The 7,058-nt window shown below is 36.6% G+C and overlaps 1 pseudogene; it reads right to left on the bottom strand.

Moving 5' to 3' along the window:
• Window positions 1-5,026: 5,026 nt before the first annotated feature.
• Window positions 5,027-6,752, bottom strand: LOC143386073 (V-type proton ATPase 116 kDa subunit a 2 pseudogene; annotated as a pseudogene).
• Between the last annotated feature and the right edge of the window lie 306 nt (window positions 6,753-7,058).

The raw sequence follows: 7,058 nt of genomic DNA on the forward strand, positions 1-7,058 counted from the left end.
AGACTCCAGATCATCTGAAGCATGTATATCCTGAATTCTCTATCTGACATTCCATCTGCTGCAGATATTACCTCTTCTGACATTGAGTTGACCTGAATTGCTTGTGGTCCTTTCTTTCCTTGTCTTTTCATACTGCTCGCGTTTCTTTCTGCTTGGTGAAACTGTTGTTATTGAAATTTTCCCCCTATATATTTATATTGCTCTTGTATAGTTGCAAAGTCTCCCTCACAGGCATGGGCGGCGGCTCTGCCCCTCCTCCAATTGGGGCAATGTGCCTACCACTCTGGCAGGCTGCTGGGCCTGTTCTTCCAGTCGGTAGCAGGTCCGCCTACCTTACAGGCGCGGGCATCGGCTTTGCACCTCCCCCAACCCGGGCAATGTGTCTACCATGCTGGCGGGCCACTGCTCCTGTTCTGCTGGTGCATCATAGGTCCGCCTACCTTACAGGCACAGGCCGATTTTTATGTTATTGAAAAGTCTTTGCTTACATCAAACTAGTGAAGATTACTTTTTAGTTTTCCTCTATTTTATTGCTTTATAATTTACATTTAGATGATAATACATTTGAAATTTATTTCTATATATGATGTGAGTTAGCGAATCACAAATTTTTTTCTACTGCAAAAATTCAAGTAATCCAGCACAATTTATTGAAAAAGATCTACTTTTTCAAGTGCTCTGTATTATCATCTCTAAATTAGGTATTTGGATGTATATAATTCTATTTATGGAGTCATTATTCAATATTTTTATATTTATGTATATCTTGTAGCTTATAATTTGTAGGTTTTTACAGTTTTATATGTATATAATCATTATTTGAAAACAAGAACATTTATTAGTTTCTACTTTTATGGTTATATTTCTTTTTTGTGTTATTAAATTATCTAGACTCTCTGGTAAAAGTTGTAATGAAGTGGCAATAATTGGCACACATACTATCCTTGAAAAAGAAATATTCTTTTAATTTAATTTTTATTAATGCAAGAAATTGTACTGATTGACTTATTTAAAAACATTAATCTATGGGTGATTCCTAGAATTGACATTTAATTATGTCATTAACTTTTTTCATGTTGGATTTTTTTAAAATAATATTTTTTAATGGTAGATGCACACAATACCATTATTTATCTTTATGTGGTGCTGAGGATTGAACCCAGTGTCTCACATGTGCTAGGTGAGTTCTCTACCACTGAGCCATAACCCCATCCCAAATTGGATTTAATTTTCATATAGTTACTGAGAAAAATTGATCTACAATTTTCTTTTTCCTGGTTTTATTGATATATATTTGACTAATTAAAATTGTACAAATTCAAAGGTGTACAACATGATATTTTAATATATAGATGCATTTGAAATGATTACCACAACTAAGCTAATTAACACATCCATCACTTCACATAATTATGTATCTGAGTGTTTGCATGTGTGCTTAGCATACTTAAAATTCATTCTGTTAGCAAATTACAAGTATACAATATGTAATTATCAAGTACAATCAGCTTGCTATACAGTAGGGCATCTCTATTTATTCATCATGGAATTGAAAATTTGGTTCCTTTGATCAATACCTCCCCATTTCTATAACTACACAATTTCTACCACTACATAATCTTTGATAAACACACTTCTACTATTTATTTTTTTATTTCATCCATATTATCACAAATAGCAGCATTCTCTCTTGTTAAGGGTGAATAATACTCCTTTGTATATAAACATACCATGTTTTCTTTATTTATTCCTTTGTTAGCTGATACTTAGATTGTTTACATATCTTGGTGGTTGTGATTAATGCTTCAGTGAAAATGGGAGTGATTTTGTTTCCTCTGGATATATACACAGAAGTGGGGTTGCTAAATCATAATGTAGTTCTGTTTTTAATTTCTATGAACCCTCTGTACTGTTTTCCATACTGGTTATAACTATTTGCATTTCCACCCACAATGTGTAAGGATAAACCTTTCTCCACATCCTCACCAAGATCTACTATCTTTTGAATTTTTGATGATAGCCATCCTCGAATGTATGAGGTGACATCTCATTGTGGTTTTTCGAATGTATGAGGTGACATCTCATTGTGGTTTTTATTTGTGTTTCCCTGGTGACTAAGTGATGTTGAGCACATTTTCATAGCCATTTTTCTGCCTTTCTTGGGAACACATCTCTTTTTGATGTATTTTTCATTACAATACTTTGGTTTTTGCTAATAAGTTGTGCAAATTACTACTACATTTTGGATACGAACAACTTTTTGGATATATAGTTTGCAATTATCTTTTCCCTTCCCATAGATTTCCCTTTCACTCTGTTGATTGTTTCTCTGAATAAGCTTTTTAGCTTGATGCCCTTCCACTTGTTAATTTTGCTTCCATTGTCTGTGTTTTTTATATCATATGCAATAATCTCATTACCAAGACCAATGGCATGGGATTTTCTTCTATATTGTCTTCTAGGAGTTTTATAGTTTAAAGTTGTTAATCCATTTTGAGCTTATTTTTGTATATGGTGTAAGATAAAAATCCAATTTCACTTCCTTTTACATGTAGAAAGCAGTTTTCCCCAAACACTTTTATTAAATTGATTATTTTTTGCAGTGTGTTTTTTTGGTGCCTTTGTCAAATCTAGTTGACCTCATATGTGCAGGTTTGTACTGGCCTTTCAATTTGGTTCCATTGGTCTATGTATCTATTTTTATGCCAGTTTCCATGCTGGTCTTTTTTAACTTTATTTTTTGTGGGGTTCTTTTTTACATATTTATAGGTGTATGGAGTACAATTTGCCCCATTTAAATCCTCTTTTCTCTTCTTCTCTTCCCATTTCTCTAGTTTACTGGTCATCTCTCTACTTATTGTTTTTATTTATTTATTTAAAGATATACATAAAGGTGAAGTATATTCATATATGTATGTATAATTTGACCAAATTTATTCTGCAATTCCTTCCTTTCCCCTTCTATACTTTCTGCCCCTCAGTTGCATTTTCCTACTCCACTGAGATCTCCCCATTTTTATAATTGAATCTCTCCTCCCCATTTTTTAACTTATTTTGCTCTAGCTTCTGCATGTGAGAGAAAACATTCAATCTTTGACTTTCAGAGTATGACTTATTTCGCTTAGCATGATGTTCCCTAGTTCCATCATCTATAAGAAAATGCTATAATTTCATTTTTCTCTATAGTTGAGTAAAACTCCATTGTGTGTATATACCACATCTTCTTTATCCATTCATCTACTGATAGGTATCTGGTCTGCTTAAACATCTTGGTTATTATGAATAATGTTGCTATAAACATTGGTATGCATGTATCATTAGAATATGTGACTTTAATTTATTTTGATAAATACCAAGGAAACTGGGAAAATTGGGTTGTATTGTGGTTGCTTCCTAGTTTTTTGAGGAATCTTTATTGTGATTTCCGAAGTGCTTATATTAATTTTTAGTCCACTAACAACATATGAGTGTCCTCCACATTCTTAACAGCATTTATAATTACTCATATTCTTTGCATTTGACATTTTACCTAGAGTGAGATGAAATCTGAATGTAGTTGTGATTTACTTTTCCTTGATTGGTAAAAACGTTGAACATTTTTTTGTGTGTGTATTTTTGGCCATTTGTATTTCTTCTTTTGAGAAATGTCTGTTTAGTTCTTTTGCCCATTTATTGATTGTGGGATTTCTCTTCATGTTCTTAATTGTTTTCTCTGCTGTGCAGAAGCTTTACCAATTTGACGGAATACCAACTATTGATTCTTGGTTTTATTTTTTGAGATTTTGGGAGGGGTCTTGTTAAGGAATTTGGAAGCTGAACCAATATGTTTTAGTATTGAACCTATGTTTTCTTTTAGCATTTGCAGGGATTCTGGTCTATTTCCTGGATTTTTTATTCATCTTTTTGTGCAGGGTGAGAGAGAGGGATCTAACTTCATTTATTTACATATGAATATCCAGTTTTCTTAACAACATTTGTTAAAAAGCCTATCTTCAATGTTACTTTTTGACACCTTTGTTGAATATTAGATGACTGTATCTATGTGAGTTTGTCTATGTGTATTCTATACTATTCCATTGGAATTCATGCCTATTTTGATGATTATACACACACACACACACACACACACACACACACACACACATTTAACTATCGCTCTGTAGTATAATTGATGGTGGCTTGGGACTGTGAATTGTAAAGTAACAACTTTCCTCTGCAGGGGCTTATGTGTAGTGGCTGTATCTAAGGAATTGTTGGCTATTTGCAATTGTAGGGCCTGTGAATGCAGAATCCTATATTCTGATCTATAGTACAGAAGTGTCCACCCTGGCTGGTGCATTTCCTCACAATTCTACCCATTCTCATGACTGAGATAGCAAGTCAGTGGCTTGTTTTCACCTAATCTCCTCCTGATACTATAGGGAGTACTGGTTTAGAGTTAGCAATTACCAGGAGTGATTTGCTCTTGGGTAAGCTCCACCCCACTCTCCTTTACTGTGATGATGGGGTAGGTATTGGGTAACCTTCAGCTAAAAGTAATTCTTCTATAGTTTCATTCTAGTTGAATTATTGAGACCACCTGTTTAAAAGTTATTCCTTATGGTTTCATTTTTTACTATCTGAAGGTGGAAAGAAACTATATATATTTATTTATTTATTGACATAATAAACTCTGTATCTTTTAAAATAAGGTTTAAAAGGAATAAAGTATCTAGAACCATTTTCAATTAGCCTTCCAAAATTGGCTTCTTTCCCCCAATCCTGTATTTAGAAACAAATAACTTTAGTATAATATTTGGCATGACCTTACACTTGCTTGTAATAAAAACCAAAAAATTATGTATCTGAAATTGATAAGTGTTACAAAATATTTAACATATGAAGATGAGGTATATCTTACAGAATTATTTGGCTACATCATAAGGTAATCAATGAAGACAGAACTTTTCCTATCATAAATTTGACATATGTGAAATTCTACATGATATTCTCCATAATTCTGAAAGCATTGGTTACAGCAATATGATCATGCCATGTTGTCACTGTCACTCAACTTCCATGAAATTAGACTGAATGAGAAAGGAACAAATTTGGTGCCTGCACCAACGTAGAATTTGTTCTGAAATTCTACCCAGTGGAGACATATGGTATGAAGAAATGCAGAAATCCCTTCCATGATCAAGAGGATGAAAATAGTGTCAAAACTGCAAAGAGAGCAATCACTGGGAGCAGTGCAAGACACGGTAGATGGTGTACACTTGTAGGCCCACTCGCATCAGCATGGCCCACAGGACATCAGAGAGCAGTGCATGAGTACTGAGTGCCCAGAGCCACAGGTAGGGTGCAGTGTTGGACATGAAGCTAAGAGAGTACTCAATGGAGTGAATTACTTGTGTTAATAGTATTTCTCCAAAATGAAACTCTTTGCATGGCATTTCTCTGCATCCATCTTCCATTTGGTTATTTCTCTCTTCTATATCCTGGTTTCTCAGCAGAGAAACAACTTCCTCACTATTTTTCCTTACAAGTGTGTAACCAACTCTGCACATTGTGTAGCCACAACAAGAAAACTGGTTTTCCCAAGAAGACAGTACTGTGACAAGCAGCAGAACTTTCTGGACCTGCTCCTGCCCTGGGTAAAGGCCACTTGATCCACTTGCTGGGAATATGAACAAGTTGATGAACTCAATCAGAATGCTGGGAGCTTCCTTGTAAGTTACTGCCAGAAACATGAGCCACTTATAGACAGTCATAAAGATGAGGTATCACAGACATTTTCATTTTGAAAGAATTTAGGAAAGTGAGGTGATTGTTTACTATGTTCCAAATTGGGTCAATCCCCAAAGGATAAGAGTGTCAGAAAACTCCAGGAATGGCTCAGTCCAACTGCAGCACCCTATTGTGCCTCAGGACACCATCGTTCCAGAGAGCCATCTTCTCAGGCTCCTGCTGAGTGTTACTGGATCTGCACATGGCAGACACATTCCACTGAGAGCCAAAGATGTTCAGTGACTTGGAGAAGCAGTCATTGTAGATGAGGCCTGTGTACACTGAGAACAGTCCCATGAGCAGAAAGATGTATCGGCCATTGAGAAACATCCTCAAGATGTCCTGCAACTGGTTCAGTCCAGGATGATTTTCATTTATTACCAATAAGAGGGCAAATAAGAACATCACAAAGCTGAGGCCAAGGTCTCCGAACACCACTGCAAACAAAACTGGGAATGTGATGTTGGAAAAGAGCTGGATTCACTTCCCTGTAGCTCCCAAGGCCATAAGCATCCATGATGCTCTGAAATCCCTGGATGAATCTGTTGGTCCATATTAGGGTTGAGGGTGTTTCTTTTGTGGGGATTGTTTTCATAAATGAGGAGATGGTAGCCCTGCTCTCTCCCAAGCCCTCCTCTAGCACCCTGCGCAGGTCAAGCAGATCACCCTCAGGACAACAGACCTCGGGGATGAGGCACTTGTCAGTCCAAGCTGGACATGTTCAGCATGTGGTAAATGGCTTTCATTTTCTTCACCTGGATTATGTGGCTGTTCACTGGCTCAGCAGCTTTACACAGCACTTGCCTTAAATAATCTTCAGTTTTGTGAAGCACAGTGTAGAGATCCTGGATCCCAGTATTCAACCCCTTCTGAATCTCCTTTCACTTCTCAACAGTGTTTGAATAGGAGTAGATATGGCAGTAGTAATAGTCACATACCTTCCTGACCTTGTGGCCAATCTGCTATCCCCAAAAGGATATCAAAAAGATGGAAGGTCAGAGGGAGGCAGCAGTCTGTGTTGCTCCGTGATCCAGATCTCACCTAGTCAGAATACTGCATCTCTGAGAGTGTTAGAAGACCCCTACACAGCTGATTTCCACAGAAATCACCAGCAGCTGTGACTCTGCACAGGGCTAGGCCTCAGCTTTCAAGTAGAACTCCTGACTCCTGCCTCCCCAAACCCAAAGCCTGAAGTTCTATCCCATTTAGGGCTGGTTAGCACCTTAGCAGAATCACCTATCAGCACCTTTGCAGAACTCTTAGACTTTGCTCACCTCCCATGGAGGTCA

The sequence above is a fragment of the Callospermophilus lateralis genome (assembly GCF_048772815.1).
Source record: "Callospermophilus lateralis isolate mCalLat2 chromosome 17 unlocalized genomic scaffold, mCalLat2.hap1 SUPER_17_unloc_3, whole genome shotgun sequence".
NCBI classification, from domain to species: domain Eukaryota; kingdom Metazoa; phylum Chordata; class Mammalia; order Rodentia; family Sciuridae; genus Callospermophilus; species Callospermophilus lateralis.